This window comes from Nematolebias whitei, chromosome 10, assembly GCF_014905685.2.
Source record: "Nematolebias whitei isolate Nwh7 chromosome 10, NemWhi1, whole genome shotgun sequence".
NCBI lineage: Eukaryota > Metazoa > Chordata > Actinopteri > Cyprinodontiformes > Rivulidae > Nematolebias > Nematolebias whitei.
In genome coordinates this window covers 12,879,026-12,898,786 of record NC_056507.1, presented here as the reverse complement: position 1 = coordinate 12,898,786, position 19,761 = coordinate 12,879,026, and positions in this window count along the sequence as shown.

The window sequence follows — 19,761 nt, the reverse complement described above, 5'->3', positions numbered from 1 at the left end:
GTCTGGTCATATTGGGTCAAAACTAAAACCAAGGCTCGGGTCTCCAATGCAGGAAAGCACTTAAAACAGCAACAAGACCAACCAAAGTTCTGTACAGCAAAAACAAAACAAACAAAGGACAAAAAAATGCATAAATCCAAATAAGTAAAGACAATAACTAAATGGCTAACATTTCATAACTAACATGATGATTGACTGTTTTGCACGTGTTAAAAGCCTCCTAACTTTAGAGATTCCAACAGGAGGTTGGCTTGAAACAGCAGTGAAGTACTTATGGGACAGATCTGGTTGGCAGGCCATAAACTATGTTTACATGGACATAAGTAATGGGAATAAAAATGCGTCATGTAAACGCCACATTCGGATTGATTTTTGTTGATTCAACTCGACCCGAAAGAATTTGTGATCAGAATGAGACGGGCCAATTCAATTATGTTCAATTCAATTATGCCAATTCATAAACTGAATGGTGCGCATGTAAACACTTAATCTGTTCATTTTTTTTTTCCGATTGTGGAAAATGGACCTGACTGCGCATGTGCGACCTATGTCTACCTCACGTATTTCCGCCTCGCTAGATGCTAATAATAGTAGCGTGTAGCAGAAGCAAAACTGGTCGGTGAGTGACACAACAGTGCTACTAGAAACTTTGAAAGAGCTGAAAATGATCAGTATTACTTGAAGCTCAGTCAGGGAGTGCAGTAACTTCTCCACAGTCATTAAAACCTGGCGCGGGTCCATTTTGGGTGCTCAGGTTTGTTTACGTTCATCTCGGAAGTAAACCGGAAGTAGAACTTCTTCTTCTTGTGTTTCTTTTAAGGAGAGTTTACCACTCTGCGCATGTCAGTACTTCTGTTCAGAATAAAAGCTCGCTGCATGTAAACGCTCGTCGTGAACGGATTGTGCTCATGTTAACGATGCATTCGAATTATTTAATGTGAAAACATTGCAATCCGGTCAAAGAATTTTGCGCATGTAAAGATAGCTATAGACTGAGGAAGTCCTCTGGATGGGGGCAAAATGTTTCTCACTTAAAGAAACTGGTCCAGATGACCCAATTTAACTTTTTTGTTTGTTTGTTAAATGGCTAACATTATAGAATACAGACAAGTTAAAAGAATAGATGCTGGAAGTTTAGGTTCAAGTCTGGAGTTTCCACAATACAAATCTGGTCAATTTAGTTTGTATCACTGTGTCAACAAATACTGGAAACTTTAAAAGGTTAGATTTCATAGAGAAAGCTCCATCCATCCATCCATTATCTTTACCCGCTTATTCCATTTTTGGGTCACGGGGGTCGCTGGTGCCCATGTCCAGCAATCACTGTGCGAGGGGCGGGGTACACCCTGGACGGGTCGCAAGTCCATCACAGGGCCACATAGAGACAAACGAGACAAACAACCATTCACTCTCTCACTCACACCTAGGGACAATTTAGTTACCAATCAGCCTAACATGCATGTTTTTGGTCTGTGGGAGGAAACTGGAGTACCTGGAGAAAACCCACGCATGCACGGAGAGAACATGCAAACTCCACCCAGAAAGTCCCCGTCCAGGATTTGAACTGGCAACCTTCTCACTGCGAGGCAATGGCTCTACTAACTGAGCCGCTGTGCCAACTGTGCCAAAGTCAACCTTTGGGAAAAAAATAAACAATTAGCTATATTGTTTATTTCAATATGTTTTAACCAAACAACAGGTTTAAACTTTTTTTTTTATCATCTTCATCAAAAGTAATACGAACTCATGGCTATAGGAAGACATTTCCTATATGACATCCATTTGTCTGCTTAATTACAAGCCCCTAACTGCCTTTAAATTTCAAAATCTACTTTGTATACTTTTAGACTTTTATTTTTGTTCATATTTAAAGATATGAAGCAGGTTTTAAGTGAGCAGAGAAGGGCAACAGAGAATCCAGCCTAGAATCCAGTTTTCCAATCCATGGATACAAAAATTATGTCCTGATTTTCAAACACCGGTTTGAAAAATGGTTTGTTTTAATTTATGTACCAAGCAGAAAAGTGGCACATGTCTTCTTTAATTTAAAACAATGACATTAAAAGGCATCGGATGAAGACTTGTACCTGTGAAAGCTCACCAGGTGAGCTGTCAGTAGAGCTCTGACTGACAGCAGGCAGACAGGTGTTTCAGATCACAACATGCAGATTGATGGTGAAAGAATTAAATAATTTCAAACTCTAAACTGAACTGTGGAAAAAGAAAAAACATTCATAAAACTTAAAAGTCACAGCAGGGTGCAGGATGTGTTTTGAGTCTATGTGCTCTAAATTTGCCTTTGACTGTCAAGTCATCCAACTACAGCTTCACTCAGAAGCATTCTGTGCTCGATAAGAGTCGCTCAGTTTGTGATAGAAGATAAACATTTCTCGACAAAGTGACAGAGATGTCTGTTAAGGATCGAGTTGCTATTATTATCAGGGAAGTGCAGACTGATGGTTGCGAAGTGGATTCGCTGAAGGGCATAGATTTAGAACCAGATCTGGATTTCTGCTCCGCGTCGCCAGAACAAATGCTTCAAGCTTTTTCTACTTTTAAAACACTTTTTTGTAAAGATGCTGGCATAATTCTTAAACACTGACATCACGAATGCACATTTTACGTACATTTACCCACTTTACAGTAATGTAGAAATGGAAAGAATATGGTAATTCATCTCTATGCGTTTTTAAGTAAAACTGATGCACAAAAACTGCTTAAAGTGTTAAAGGCATGATTTGCTAAGCAGCAAGTCTGTATAAAAACACTTGATTGGACCTCCGTACACATTCACGTTGCTCATCAGATCCTATCCCAGCAGGCTTTGCACTTGTTACACAAACACACGCCCACTCTTATCTTTGCCTTGAAAGAATTTGTTTTTTAACGGAGAAAATCTCATTTGCTCTGCAGGCGCTGTTGCATTATCTCCCTCTGAAAGCTTTTTGTGTTCCAACGTTTAAAGAGACGTCGGGGGAAACGCAGGCGATTCATTTGCCTTTTGTTCCGACTCGAAGCTCCTTTGAACCCAACGACAGCTGCTTCTTAGTTCACGATAAGCGAGGAGTCGCACAAAAAGAGCCTCTTCAGTGGTTTGCTGTGTTTCGGTGGCATGTAAAGAACACACAAGAGTTTTTTTTTAGAAAATGCTGAGTTGCTCAGCTGCAGCCAGCCTCTAGAAGTCGTGGACAGTTTGAGACACTTCTAGACAAAACTTACCTCAGTGAAAGAAACTGCGCCCCTCGGGGTGGCTGCATGTTGGAGCAGCTCTGTTACATTCATTCTCAGATTTTGCTTTTGGAAACTTTAATTTCTCTTTTTTTCTGGAAGTAAATCACTTTCTTTAGATGATTGTTTCCTCTGGTATCAGATGCTGCGTAGCCAGAAGGATTTTTACTAAAACTTTTTTAGTTTTGGACATTTGTTATGATGCGTAACCATAACAACGAGGTGGTGTTTTTACAACCAGGAGCAGCTGATTAACATCTCAGAAGCTCAAATAACATCTCACCTACAGCCCCAAATTTCAAATGAGTGGAAAAGGAGGCGCCGTAGATGCATTCCCGTCTCCTTGCCGACAGTGCTCGAGTGCCTGACCACTGAGATCCTGGAAATGGCAGGAAACGCAGCTCGTGACAGCCGAAGGACCGGGATCATTCCCTGGCCCCTGCAGCTGACTGTCTGCAGTGATGAGGAGCTCAGCTGACTGCTGGGAGGAGTAGCCATCGCTCTGGGAGGAGTTCTACCCGAAATTCGGGCAGTCCTGCAGCCTAGAAGAACCGAGAGGCTAATCGCGTCTGGGTGGACAGATCGGATAGCATCTGCGGCCAGTTTCTTCTGATTCGCTGTGGGACAAACCTTTAAAAGAGATTCTTCCTGCCTACAGCCATCAGCATCTATAACATCTCTTAACGAAACGAGGATAACAAGTTGCATTTAATTTTCCTTTGGTATTAATAAAGTATTGTTGAATTTTGAATTTGAATTTGAATCTTTCCCATTTTTATCATGCTTTATTGCCCCCCACCATGGCGCAAAGGAGTCCGTGCATGTTGTGAGCATGTTAACTTGGAAAAATAAGTGAGGTACCAACTTCTATTTTGGTGTTTGGTTACATCTAGGTGTAAGAAAATTCCCTTTTGAAAACTGGGCTGCCACGTCAAAATCCAAGATGGCTGCTGCCATTTATTGTGTAAACAGATCACCCCAATCGTTTGAGGAAAATGCTTTCTATTTTTCCAACAATGTTCAGTCAGGTCATCTGGACTTCTTTTTTTTTGTTGTTGTTATTTTTTTGCTGAGCATTTCGTTCTTCATCCAAAGGACTTCTTCAATCTAAGAAGCCTCCAACAAACTGAGTTTCACTAGTAGCAATGGTGTTTTTAACCACTTTGGCATGACTACCTCAGAGGATTTGACAGGGGAGAGGGAGTGCCCCGAAGGCCATCTTATCACCAGCAAACATTTTTTTCGTTTTCACTATGGGAGTGTGCTGCTTGTGGGACTCAGTTTGTTAGTGGCTCTTCAGACTGAAGAAGTCCTTTGGATGAAGGACAAAGCATCTCAGCAAAAACAAAGAAACCGTCCAGATTACCTGAATGAACATTGTTGGATTTTTACCTGTATTATTGAGCATGAATTTTGGTGCTTTCTATTTTTATTATGCTTAAAAGTATAGTTTGCCCAGATGATCGGAGTGGCTCAAGATGAATCTATGGTGGGCAAGGCCACCATTGACCACCCCCTGGCTTCACTATTGTGCCTGGTGCATAAAATGTCTCCCTCCACTCATCAGGATCCGTCACTCTGCGCTGCCTGGGACAAACAAAATATTAAAAAATCTACCAGTACCTCTATTCTAATACACAGTATAACTCATACTTCCTTGAATATCTTGCACTAAAAAAAATAGTTTTATTTGATTTCCCTGCTCAGTTCTAGCTCAGAAAAACACTCATCTCTGAAACTACAAACATTCACCTTTCAAATTCTTCTGCGACGGGAGACCTCAATTGTTAAATCTTTTACTTTTACATTTTAATTTATTGCTTTTATTCCAATTTATATATTTTAGCCATTGCAAAATGTATCAGTTTTGTATTTTTATTTATTTATTTTACATTTAGATGTTTTATTATCTCACCTACTTGCTTTTTAACATTTTGTGTTACTCTTGTCTGAAAAGTGCTGTATAAGGAAAGCTGTTGAGGAAAGTTTTATATGGCGTGTGAAAGAGAACAGAAGTGATTAATAATTTTGCACATTTCATTAAACATGTGCAGATTGTGGGCTTTTCTTTTTCTCTTTAAGTAAACAACATGTTTGACACGTCCCACCTGTTTGGGTCAAATCAGTGCTCATGCACCACAGAGATGATTGGTTTTAACACAAACTTTTATTTCAGGTATGGAACTGTTTCACAGTTTGTTTGCTTTTTATTTTATTTATGTTTTTGCTCTGATATAAAAGAAGTGTGAAACAAACAAAACACTGTATAATAAAAGTGATGCTGCAGCAGAACAGCAGTGAGATGCCAAACACTGGTTTCTGTCAACCAGTCAGTCCAAAGCTTCTGTTTTCTTTTCCAAGAACTTTTCTTGATCTTCTTTGAAAGTATCATGAATTTAGGGTTAAAATAAATTTGGAAGGTTTTAGGAAAAACCCACAGAGCCGCACCGAGACTTCCTACATTGAGACATGGCGTGAAACGGATCTAAACTAAGGCCTCAAAATCAGAACTTTGTTTTGTTGTCTTAAGTAAGCTTTATTATATTTTAAATGCATAAAATAATCAATATAAAGTAAAATATAATGTAACAGTTTACTTCATTGTGAGGCTTTCAACAATTCAACAATCTGGAGAAACAAAGTTGATGAGCAGGTTTTGCATGATTGACACAGTCCAGATGTTCGTTGTTTTTTTTAAAAAGTGCATTAATCATTTCTTTAAAAGATGCAAGCACAAAAAAAATTAGGCAAATCAAAAATGCCATGATAAAAGATTGTCCAGTGTTTCAAATGCTCAAAGAGATGATAAAAGCAGCACTTATCTTTGTAATTTGGAGGATTTGAAGAGCTCTTGTCTTGGTTGCTGCCTCGATACGTTTAGATCATTTCAATCAGAAATTTTCTTCACCAAACAAGACTAATGGAGTCGAACCAATGATGCTCAGAAAAAGGGAAGTCTTCTGTTTTACAAAAAGACTGATGGGTTTCAGGAAAAAGAGCAGTTCAACAGCCAGTGAATTTCTCGTTTGCTTTTTCCTCAAGTGGAATGAGAGGATCAGAAGTAACCTCATGTCAGACGCACAGCTGGAGGCTGAACAAATCAAACCTGGCTCTGCAAAAAATGAAATGGAGAAAACATCTATAGAATACAAAAAAAATCAACTCGTTTTTTCAAAGCAGGGAGCCTTGCTACCGCAGCAAAACTTTAAACGAAATAAAAGTCACCCTTATTGTTTCTTCGGTAACCTGCAGCAGTCTTTAACGGCAAACAGATTTGTCGAGAACTTCATTATTTGACCAAGAATATGTTTAAAATACCATTTTATTGATTTAAATTTTGTTTGCCAGAATCCACCATCAATGAGTTCATTTAAACTTGTGATAAAACCTAAACACAAACTTTAAAACTAATATTTTAACAAGGATAAAACAGTCTTTCACTAGATTTAATAACATGACATATGTTTTTCTGAAGGATTGAAGCAATTGGAGAGTCTATTGTACTGAGCAAATATCAACATTTAATGGCAAATTTGGAATAAACATAACTTGCCAAACTTTGAAAAGAAGACAAAATAACCTGTTCAGTGGCTTTATGTGTTTTGGTGCATGTGTGTGGTGCTCAAATCAAAGCTGCAGAAAGAAAAGCTTTGCAGAGAGTGGTGAAGGCTGCACAGAAATCTGTTGGAATCAGTCTCCCCACCATCACAGACATCTACACCTCCAGATGCAGGAAGAGGGCCACCTGCATCATGAAGGACCCCACTCACCCAGCACACATACTTTTTGCCCCACTCCCCTCAGGAAGGAGGTTAAGGAGCATTAAGTGTAGAACCACTAGACTGAGGAACAGCTTCTACCCTGAGGCTGTTAGACTCATGAATCTCTAACTAGAATAATCACTGTAAAAAACCATATCATGTTGCTGCTGATCTGTTTCATGTTGCTGCTGATCTGTTTCAATGTTGATGTGTTCATGCGTGCACATCTGCTCACAGACTCATGTTCATGTTTGTGCTGATGTTCAATGTTTTATGTTATGAGTGCTTAGTGTATATTTAGTTGATGTTTTTCTTAGTTCATATCTTAGATGTTATTACTGTTTTTCTTATACATTTTATTGTTGGATGTAACTGGGACCCTGTGTACATAATTTCGCTCCACCACATGTACCACATGAGGTGCGAATGACAATAAAGAAACTCTGACTCTGACTCTGACTCTGACTCAAATGTGGTCGGAGAGCGAATTACAGCAAACGGCAACTCAGAAAACAGGAACTGCAAAATGACAATCAGGTGTTGTGCTGTCACATTCTGCAGTTTTCTTTTTATTGATTTATTTGTGATTTACGGGGAGTGGTGGCACAGAAGTTAGAGAAGGCGAGCCTGTGATCGGAAGGTCGTTGGTTCGACTCCCCAGACTGACGACATTAAAATGTGGGTGGGAAAGGTGAAGCACCCACACCTGTCTCCACCCTCGTTTGTCCCACTCTGGGCCCTTGAGCAAGGCCCTTAACCCCCACCATCTTCTCCCCCTCTAGTTGGCAGCCCTCTGCTCCACACAGAGGGTTGTGGTAGCTCGGTGGTCTGTGGTTGTGTCAGGAAAGGCATCCGGTGTAAAAACTATTGCTGAGTCTTGGTGAGATTGCAACCTCTAGAGTAGGGAGCAGCTGAAAAAAATTGTGATTCATTCTGCTGAAGAGCACTTTTGAAATGAAGATAGGCAGAATTGACCCAAGTTTTTAATAATTATTGATCATTTCAGCAGGGGCTGCAGTAGCTCAGTGGTTAGTGTCCCAGTCTTGTAATCCTGAGTCTCTGGGTTTGAGTTCTGGTTGCATCAGGCCTCAAACTACCGACAAACGTTTCATGTCTCTGTGGAGACCCCTGCAGAAAGGAGCAGCCAAAAGAAAAACAACTCCAACAATGTTCATCATTTATGGGGTTTTTTTTTTTTTTTAGATCCAGATATGTTATTTTATTTTATTTTATTTATTTATTTTTTGTCAGAGTAAAGTTCCTGTGTAGATCAGGCTTTGGCCTTTTTGGGATTTATTGGAGACACCCACAACAAAACTGATAAGGGTTTGATCCGGGTTCAAGACATCAGTGACAACTCTAAGTATTTTGAGAGGAAATGTGTCACCTGAGTATTTAAAACACATTAAGTACTCATGTGAACAAGAAACCTCCCCCCCCCCCCGACAAATGTCTCATTCTTGAGACTCTCTTAGGAATGTCATTGATCAACCAGTTACAGCCAATTAACAAGTAACTTTAAAATCCTGAACGAGTCATCAGCACCCTTTAAACCCTCTAATGGACTGATCTAACTCCACAAACTGGATCTAAATATTGTTTCATTTCTTTTGTATGTTAAATTAAATTGGGTCAAAGGTCAAATATATAACGAAAAGTGGCTCAAGCAGTGCATTTTCTGACACGAGAATGAAATAAATAAGCACATTCTTGTTCAGAGTTTGGTTGTAGAAGTTTAAAAAAGTTCCTACAGTTATATAATTTGTTTATTATTTGCCCGTGTGGGATGATTTATCTAAATTTGTGCTCCCTTGCTTTGATAACCCTCACCTTGTTGTTTACCAGGCGGAGCGACGCAGCATGCTGTCTCCTCTCCTTTCTTTGTCTCTGCAACAAAAAAGCCAGACGGGCCGCAGAATAAACCTCAGAGAAGCAGATTCCATTAGCAAGCCATTTCCCAGCTTTACCACGCTAAGAACCTTTTAAAACCATCAGCCATCATTTTCTCCTCATCTTGCTGTCTGCACAGTGTGATGGTCTCCCAAATGACTATCATTCTTTCTGTCTGACTCCGAGTTTCCACACAGTGTCGGCGTGTGAACAGGGACAGCAAATTGCTTCCTTCCTCAGCCGGACCAAAAACACGATGCATTAGTCCTCTCAAGAGATAAATACAAAGATACTGTATGCGCACATATTTAAAAGATGGTGTGTGTGAGGATAAGTCCTGTATGGAGAACTCGAGAGGTATTATGGTAATCTACGTCTCTGTCGCAGCTTGAATGCAGTCTGGATTCACCAAATGTCCACTTTCAAAAATCAATACAGCTTGAGCACTTCTTTTTGTGAGTCCATATGGATCTCGGCTGCAACAGACGGCTCCACTAATTACATCACAGCACAAGCGATAAGGTTTCATTGTCTCATTCGAGCTAAAGAACAGAGCAATGCATTTGCTAAGATAGGCATTCCTTGAAGCATAAAAATCAAAGTGGTCAAAGAGGTGGAAGTTTTCTAATGAGGAAAAAAATGTGAAAAGATTATTAGTTTGATGTTGAAACAAAAACATTGTGGGGGGCGGGGGGGGGGGGGATAAAGAAAACTGGCATGTTCTTCTTTGTGACCTTTCTCAAAACAACCCTGTCCCTCAGGTGAAAACAAATAAATAAATTAGATCCACAAAAAATATGTTTTATGTAGATGAATTACCTTCCCTTAGAACAAGGCTGTCCTCTCTTTAAATATACATCAGCCGTTTAAAATATTCAACTAAACAGACTGAAAAACTTTTAGCTTCAGAGCAAGACGTTTGCATTTATGGCGCTCTGTTCTAACAACGTCATGTTTGATATCTGGGGGCATAATCAGAAACAGGGGGACAACCATGTTCTCAAAAACAGGGAGAACGAGACCCTGGAGACACAAGGAAAAAAAAAATCCCAGTTTCTGAAAGCCAATTACATGACAGCAGGTTTGTTGTGAGGAGAAGAGAAAGGGATGAGGAAAAAAAATAAAATATATAAAAGCTTTTAATACAAGCATTATGTGTGTCTTTATGGTGTAAAAAGTACTGCTGTCTGCAAATTGCAACAGAATACAGAGATATTTGAAATAAACAACAGCACACAAAGCTCACACCATGGTTCAGTGTTGTCGGCTAATTTACCCACCAGAAGAACAGCTTAGGTTTAAAAAGAGTAAAGAGGTAATAGCAGCCTGGGGTGAGTGGAAATAGCTTTAAAAAATGACAACAAAAGCAACGACCAACAAAGACAGCTGGGGGAATCTAAGGGTTTAGGAGCTGTTTGACTGTTGCAAAGCTGCAGGAGTCTTCTGAAAGGCTCAACAAGCCAAACCCCTGAAACTATTTGAAGAGCTGACCACCAGGGATCTGTGATGTGTGCCGTTTGTACACAGAAGCCACAAAAACAGAGCTGAAACAAAGGCAGAAAGAGGAACCAATTAAAAGGGGTTTTACACAAGAAACACTGTTATGTCTGAGCTGATATGCATGAAAAGATGGCGTCCTTCTGTTTTTCATTGACCACAAAAAGGCTAAATGAGGACCATCACAGTCTCCATCCAGCCTTTGACGCCCTCAAATGAAAACGTAGCAGCAGAAAGTAAACGCAGTAAACACAATCTTTAATTAGTATCTTGTATTATCTTCAGTGGTTCATGTTAAAAGAAAACAATTTCGCACTACAATCCTCAAAATAGTTGTCTTGTGCTCTACAACAGCCTGAACATCTTCTAAAAACAGCCACTCTTCCACCGCATCCAATCTCTGTGAGTTAAAATAAGTCCAGTCAGTAAGTAAATGTTCAAAAACGGCTCGACTTGACAACATTCTGCCACAAATTTTAAATTTAACGAATGGTCAGTCAAGAAGTCATTGAAATTCCATCCATCCATCCATTATCTTTACCCGCTTCTTCCTTTTTCGGGTCGTGGGGGTCACTATATCCAGCTATCACTGTTCGAAAGGCGGGGGACACTACCATTTTCAGCCGCTAGAGGGCCCTAGACTAATATGGCAAGTCAAGTGACTCATTAATAGGTAAAGTATATATTAATGAGACACTTGGCTTGCCATACAGCCACCTTCATCTTGCTACGGAACTCCTGGAGCAAACGTCAAATCAGCTGCATTTGGTCGCACCGCCCAGGTGAAATGCAGCTGATTTGATCGTCAAGTGCATTTATTAAGGGAAAGTTCAACTGAGACACACCTTTGCTATAATGTTAAGCAAATAAATAATTGTTTTTAGGTGGTTGTCTTGGTAAATTTTGAAGAAATGCACAGCAAGTCCTCCCTCTGCACGCTCCCACAGCCGCGAATCAGCTTTTGAAATGCAGCTGATTTGACCGTTACAGTGCATTTATTAAGGAAAAGTTCAACTGAGACACAGCTTTGCTATAATTTTGAGCAAACAATTGTTTTAAAGTGTTCATTTTATTAAAATCTTGTTAATGTCCTCTGGTGCATACTCCCACGGTCGCCATTTGGCAGCCAAATGATTTTTGACCCATCACCTACCCACATTTTTGGGTGATCAGCGGTGACGCATAACAAAACCGACCTGTATGGCAAAGTGACTTATTTATGTTTTTTCCACTTTATTATACATATTTGGACTGAGGCGATGTGTACGGTGGCAAGTACAGTGCCTGGAGAAAACCCACGCATGCACGGAGCGAACATGCAAACTCCACCCAGAAATGCCCCCAGGCCAGGATTTGAACTGGGGTGACCTTCTCCCTGAGAGGCAACAGCTCTACCAACAGCACCACCGTGCTGCCATCATTGAAATTATTAGTTTTATTTTTTCATGATCTAGCATTACCAAAGTTCTTCCTGGTTGGAGCTAAGTCTCTCACCAATTATTCTCGATGGTTTAAGTTCTGGAGATTTACTCCACCTGAGCAATGGCACATGGAAGTCGGTAAGGGATGAGAGTCTCAGTGCCAACAACAAGTACCAGCCAGGTGTAGACAGGGTGACAAAGTGACAAAAATGCCACAAGACAGAGTGAGGACAGGTGGCTGTCCATTCTTCTTTCTACCGTCTACCATTCTCCGTCAGGCTCACATGCAGAGTTTCCAATCATCACCTGGGTAATGTGTCTCTAGGTCCCCTGTTTGACAATGGATTGATCACTCTGCTACCTGAATCAGAGTCTAGTTTGACCTCTGCTACCCCGTGAATGTGCCTCCACATGTCCCTGACTACCTCCTTTCTACATAATAACTGTCCTGCTCCGAGTGCTCACCAGAGTGATATGATGATGATATGTTATTGATGATATGCTGTTCTTGGAAGTTTGTGAGCTGGTGACTCACAGTCCAGACTCAAACCTCAGAACTCAGTCTCTGCAATAATTTTGCCCTAAGTTTCCACGAAAATAATAAATACACCATCAACTATGAATATTAAAATGTGCTAAATGCACATAGTTGTAGACAATACACGGCAAACTGTCATCTATCACTATAATAACACAGTCTTGGTAACTTCACTGAGCAGGCTCTATATTTCACGTACAAAAATTAGCATCACTGTATGCAGTTCTAACATCGTATCTAATCCAAACATTTGTCACTGTTGGAAAAGGAACAATAAAAGTTCTGAAAGTATTTTCTAGATAAAATACAAGGAAGAATCTTCTTTGTGATTCACAAATTAGCCTAAAATTGTTCAGTTAGTTTTAGAATGCGTGTGCACACAGTTTAGTCTGCAGTCGATGCAGCACTGTGCAGTTTACAAACTTACTCTTTTGTCCTACAAACATACCAACAGTACATTTCCACCTTAAGTGGGCATAATTTTACACCACTTTATAATGTATAGTATTATAGTATAGTATACTATAATGTATAGTATTTTACACGTCTTTTCCCACCACACATAAAAGACTCGTTAACTGTGGGAACAGCAGACTCAATGTCTGCAAAATACTTCTCATGTACATGTGCAAAAAATTATTCTTGCACATGAGCGTAACAAGATTACTTAAGTATCTATCTTCTTTCTATTACTTTGTACCCTGTCATACTGCACCTTGTATCGTTGCACACTTGTACTACTACTAGAGCGCTCGAGGAACATACCTAACTTGAATACATTCTGGTGCACTATGTGTCTGGGAACCGTATCCCCACTACTTGTTTTATGTTGTTTATTGTTGATATTTATTAGCTTTTTAGGTGATGTTTTATGCTCAGCTTATGCTTCAGGTTTTATGTTTAGTTGTGTGTTAATCTTGTTTTTAATACTGCATATTGGAGTTTTGGAGAAACTCAGTTTCAGTCCTCTGTGTAATGTACTTTGTACTATTGCATGGGTTGATTGACAATAAAGTTCACTTCACTTCTCTTTAGAATGTAGCTTTTGTTTGGTTTTTGCTGTTTTGTTTTTATTTCATTTCTTCCATTTACTTTTCATTTTAGATGCTTTTTTATAGAATTGTTCTATTGTCTGTACCTCATGTGTGTGTTTGTTTAAATCAGGTCTCTGTTGTAAACGAGTCCTCGTGGCTCAGTGAGACTAACCTGTAGAAATAAAGGTTGAATGAATGAAAAAATAGGCTATTTCCTGGTTGGTTTACTCATCGGGTGGCACTGTTGAGTCTCATTGAGAAGGTTGCTGGTTCAAACCCTGGCCTGGGACCTTTCTGGGTGGAGTTTGCATGTTCCCTCCATGCATGTTTGGATTTTTTTCCGGGTGCTCCGATTTCCACCCACAGACCAAAAACATGCATGTTAGGCTGATTGGTAACTAAATTGTCTCTAGGGTGAGAGAGTGAATGGTTGTTTGTCTCTCTGTGTCCCTGCGATGGAATGTGATGGACACCTGTCCAGGGTGTCCCCTGCCTCTCACACAGTGATGGCTGGACATGGGCACCAGTGACCCCCGTGTCACGAAAAGAAAGAAGCTGGTAAAATATGATGGATGGCTGGTTTGTTCATCATAAAAATACCACTTCAATAAAATGTAAAATATTCTACATTGTTGCCTGTAAGTAGTAAACTGTAACTAATTGTTAATATTTGAATATTTCTTAAATTAAATGTGATTTTATACTCATAACTTTGGTTATTTTTTGCTGCAGCATGATGCAGAAGTTTGTGAAATGAAATTTAGATCAACTCCCTTCACAAGGATGCCATTTACTGATGACTAAATATTTTATGCTTTGACTTGGAGCCAAATCATGTAAACATTCTGTGAACGCTCTGTTTGTATCCAAGCTCATATCAGTCAACATCTCAGTGAGTCAAGATGCCAACATGATTTACACACGTTGTTGTCTCAGCTGCCACTGACGCAACACATGGATATAAATTTAAAGTAAATGGCATGATTCTTTCCAGTTTACAGCTTTGACACAACCACTGATTTGAGTTTTACATGAACTATATTTAATTAGAAGGTGGACGATCAATAAACTGGACTTTTTAATCAATTTAGGAGATGAAATTTCTGATTTCCTGGCAGGCCGTACCAATTTTAAATTAAGATAAACAACCATAAAAGTGCCAGAAATATAAATAAATAAATACAAATCATCAAATGTCACATTTCTCTCTTCATTCTTTTTTTCGTTATGTTTTTAATAGACTTTTTGAGTCACACGTATTACATATTAAAACTTAACGTATCACTGAGGATATGTTGTTGTTTTTTTTTACATTTTGATAGCAGTCAGTAAACAAAATAAAAAAAAGATTTGAACTGTTGGAAATTAAAACTTTTTTTTTTTTCCCCTAGAATCAGAACTTGGAGGAAAAACGAAGTTTTTTAAAGGAATTTTGCCTAATAGTCACTTGTTAGACTAATTTACTGTATTTTCTAAATATAAAAGGAAAAAAGCTGGTAAAAAAAAAAAATCACAATTTTTTCATTTTTTATCTTTTTTTTTCAGCCTTGAATATTTAACGTTAAACCTTTGAAACATTTATTGTGGATTAAACCTGTTGGCAGCAAATAAACTGATGAACGTTTCTGGACGGGTGCTCCTTCAGTGATGCTCCATCACAGCCAGCGATGGCTGTTTCTCTCAGGTTGACACAGTAATGGAGGTGTAGCCTCCACAATAAGAGCATAAAAAAGTCTTGGTTAGCAGTGAAATTTTGATTTCAAACTACAGTAGCCCTGAGGGGACAAATCAAACACTGTCCAACAACCAAATCAGGTGTCGCCACAAACTGGAGCTACAAACCTAAACAAATTTATTACAGCAATAAACAGATTAAATATTCTGTGTCTGAAGAAGAACTGAGTTGGAAGCTCGACAATGAGGACAAATTATTTTTCCTGGTAGCAACAAGTTGCTGCAGGTCAAGGTGAAATTTCTGTTTTGTTCAGAAAGGTTGAAAGGAATTCTGAGCCGCTTCAGCATGCGCATTTACTGTATTTTCCAGAAAAAGCTGTTGTTTCTTCTGTTCAGCCTGAAGTTACGACCATCTGTGACGAGAATATCACCTGTTCGATGATGCAGTCTCGTGTTTTGGCTCTGAAGCTGTTGCTTAAAGGTAGGCAGTAATGCAATGTACAATGAAGGTGACAGCGATGAACCTTCAGAAAATAAAATCCTCTTCATTAGTGAACACATTTCATTATTTCTGAGAGTGAACAGGCCTTTTCATCCCGTCTTCCTTCTCATTACAACTCCTCCTCCAGGCTTTTTCTGCAGTTTGTTGGTCTGCTGTGATGACCTCTCTGAGATGGAGGCATTCTTGTTTTAACATTGATGATCCCTGATTTTTCTGACGTGCCTTCAGATTTCCTTCAGCACCCGCAGGAGTTTTTGTTCTAACGGTTCAGGAACAAATAGTCATCCGTTGTCCCTGTCCTCCCACATCCTTTCGCTCTGATTCATCTGCCTCGGCGACAGCAGGCAGAACGTGACGACTACTGCGGGTCACTGGACCGTCTCTTTGCTGCGTTTGAGTGTGAGCGTGTTTTTGAGTGTGAGACAGAGGAGATGAGGGAGATGGTTGGTGAAGAGGAAAACGAGGAAGAATGAACGACTCCAGGCAGGTTCATGTCCTTGGCTGACACCACCAGAAACCAGCAGATTATTTTCATTTAAACCTCGAGAATGCAATTTGTGGTGTTTTAAAATTTCAGTATGTTGCTACGGTTCCAGAGTACAACACAAAAACTGCAACTACGACTGTTTTGCTAGGATTAATTGCTTGTTCAGAGGCAACATTTCTATTAGATTTTTTTCTTCTAAAATGGAAAGGAAATATGTTACACACACACACACACACACACACACACACACACACACACACACACACACATATATATATATATATATATATATATATATAGCCAGTTCTGACCGGAATGTAAAAGAAATATGCTGCAGCCTATTTTTATTTATTCATATCACATTTATTAAATTATTTTTACATTAATATAAAGGGTGGATTCATAAACCTAGTGTGGTTCTCAATATGAGAAGGGTTTTTATTTTGTTAATGCAAACTCACTCTTCTTGGATATGCTTTGTGCAAAGAAGCTGACACATATTTTATGCTTCTTTAACTTAACCTTCAGTTTAATTCACATTAGTGCTCTATGATTCTTTTGTAAGAACACCTTAAACTAAATAATGATTTATTGTATTTACAAAAAATGCTCCTATTGAGATTCATTGAGATGTCTTATGTTCCTTTAAAACATTGTTCTGGAATCTCATTAATCTTATTAGATTTTTTTTTCTTCTGCATTTAGCTTTTAGCTACTGTTTTTCTATAACTAGCCGTTGGCAAATATTTGCAAATGTTAGCCTTTAGCTTCTGTTTAGTTCATTTTGTTTTCTTTTGAGTTTTGGCTACAAAGTTGGCAATTCAACAGGTCATCTGGACAGTTTATTTTTTTTGTGCTGAAACATTTCGCCTTCAGTCCGGAAGGCTTCATCAGTCAAGGAAACATACAACAAAACTGATTCTTCCCCCAACAGCTTACTCCAAAGTGGAACAAACTAGTTCTGCTTGTGATAAGATGGTCTCTTTGGTACGCCCCTTCCTCCATTGCCAGCCCTCTTCCTTATTGACAGTCTTGTCAAACTGGTTGAAAACAACAAAGTCCATGCTCAATAATCCAGGTCTAAAATCCAACATTTTTCCATCTTCCATCTTATCTCAAGCAGAACTGGTTTGTTCCACTTTGGAGTAAGCTTTTGGGGGAAGAATCCGTTTTGTTGTGTGTTTCCTTGACTGATGAAGCCTTCCGGATCGAAGGCGAAACGTTTCAGCACAAAAAAAAGAAACTGTCCAGATGACCTGACTGAAAAATGTTGGATTGTATACCTGGATTATTGAGCATGGATTTTGTTAAATTTGGCAATTGTAGCTTTTGGTTTGCTAATTTGACTTCCTGTTCAGCATTCACTCTTCCTTTTTGTATAACATGAAAATTTCCCTACGTTAATTTTTTTAATTTCTTTAGAAGTCTGAGTATGGCAGCTCCTTTCATCTTTTTGTGTTCTAACTGCATCTTTAAAAAGCCCCGCTGCGTTCTGAGAGATAATTTTCTCTTTCATCAACAGCTAACAAATGATTCATCTGAGCTGTTATTAATCCAGCCCTAATTTGAACAGTTACTATTATTTTGTTGAAACACACAGGACAAAAATGGAGATTTCAGCTTTACACTTTCACACAACCTGTCGCACCCATTTGTACGTGAATGGTGCTGAATAATACACGGCAACAACCTCACAACTGTTCCCCATGACTCCTACAGACATTTATGACATGCCCTCCAGCTACGTGGGGGAACAAGCGCTTGATTCCAATAAAATATAAATGAGGTTTGTCAGACACAGTTCAGGGCTGGACACAGCACCGTTTCTTTGTTCCTAAATCACGAGAAACCCACACAGGTGCAGCTTTTTATGCATTTCTCCTTTTTTTTTTTTCCTCTGGAGGATTCTGCTTCCTCTCTGCTAAAAGCCCAACGCATTAACTAAAAGCTTCATGAAATATAAATGCTTGATATCAACTAAAAATATAAAACAAAGTGAGGTGGCATACAACTCTTTAAACTGCTCAATGATTTATGGCGCACTTGTGGTGGAAAAGAAAAAGGAAGACAGAAGCATTTAGTTTGCTTTTAGGGTGTTTATTATGAAGCTGTGAGGGTCCTTGGGGGGAGCTGGCATTTCACCCACAAGAGCATTAAGTGAGTTATTGCTAAAGGTGGAAGAGCTGCTCTTTAAACGAATAAAAAAAAATCCTTTCACCTACAGGATGCGCTCCGTTGGCTTGTTTTTAGGACAACCTGAGATGTTTGTCTGCTTTTGGCCAGAATCCGTTTTGATTTTTTAAATTTTTATTATATTATAATAATAACATATCTTGAACTGTAAAGTGTAAACATTAAAGGACTATTATAAAAAAACCACCAACCCTGACAACTGTCTTCAGCAGAAATAACTGGTTCTCCAGTCTGCCCTTGATTTGTCCAGTCCCTGCGCTGGTGTTGAGGTCGAGCAAAGCGAAGTTCGTGCTTCTCTCAAATGGCAGAACTGTCTGAACTTCCAAACATCAAAACTGTTCAAGGGGCTGAAATTAAAATGGTCCCATCTTGTAAGTATTTTGGCATCATTATTAATATAAAGTTGTCTTTTAAAACGCTCATTGAAATGCTTGTGTTTGTGGGAGTGGTGGTGCAGAGGCTAGAGAAGGTGGGCCTGTGATCGGAAGATCGCCGGTTCAACTCTCGGAATCGACAACATCAAAATGTGGTTGGGATAGGTGAAGCACCCACACCTGCCTCCACCCTCATTTGCCCCACTCTGGGACCTTGAGCAAGGCCCTTAACCCCTACCATCTGCTCCCCGGGTGTCCTAGATTTCAGCTTTCTGCTCCACCCAGAGGGGTGTAGTAGCTCGGTGGTCTGTGGTTGCATCAGGAAGGGCATCCGGCGTAAAAACAATTGTCAAGTCTTTGTGCGACTTAGTTCGATGTGGCGACCCCTGAAGAAGGGAGCAGCCGATAGAAAAAAAAAAAAAAAATTGAAATGCTTGTCTCAGACCTCTAATTATTATTTTTTTAAAGTAAACCTTGTTTTTCTTTTCAGAAGAGACGATTAATTTTCTCCACTTGTTTGCCTTGAAGTACACTATGAATGAACCTAACCACCACCTAAGGTTGGATCTTGTCTACCACTTTGCTTTGTGTTTTTCATACTGCCTGTGCAAATTGTATGCATGACTGTCTTCTGTGGGACACTATAAAATGGACGTCTTTGTCTGTCAGACCCTCAGATTGCTTGTTTTTGTTTTCATGCAGGACCACGTGTCACCTTCAGCACTGTCTTAATTATTTGTGTCATAAATTCAACAAGGCGTTGAAAACATCCCTCTGAGATTTAAATTCATATTGACATGATAGCCTCATGCGGTTAATGAGTTCAACTGGTTTTAGATCTGGTGACTGTGGAGGCCGTTGGAGCCCAGTAAACTGACTCATCAGAGCAGGTTATGAATTTTCAGTCCATCTCTTTTTGTCTAGTTTTGGTCAGCCTGTGTGAAGTGTTTTTTTTTTATTTTAGCTGACAGGAGTGTCAACCTGTGTGGTCTTCTGCTGCCGTAGTTCATCTGCTTCGAGGTTGGACGTGTTGCATGTTCAGACAAGGTATTCTGCAGATCTCAGTGGGAACAAATGGGTAATTGAACTGCTGTTGCCTTTTTATCATCTCCAACCAGTCTGAACCAGGAATTTTCATCTACAAAACTGCTGCTCGCTGGAT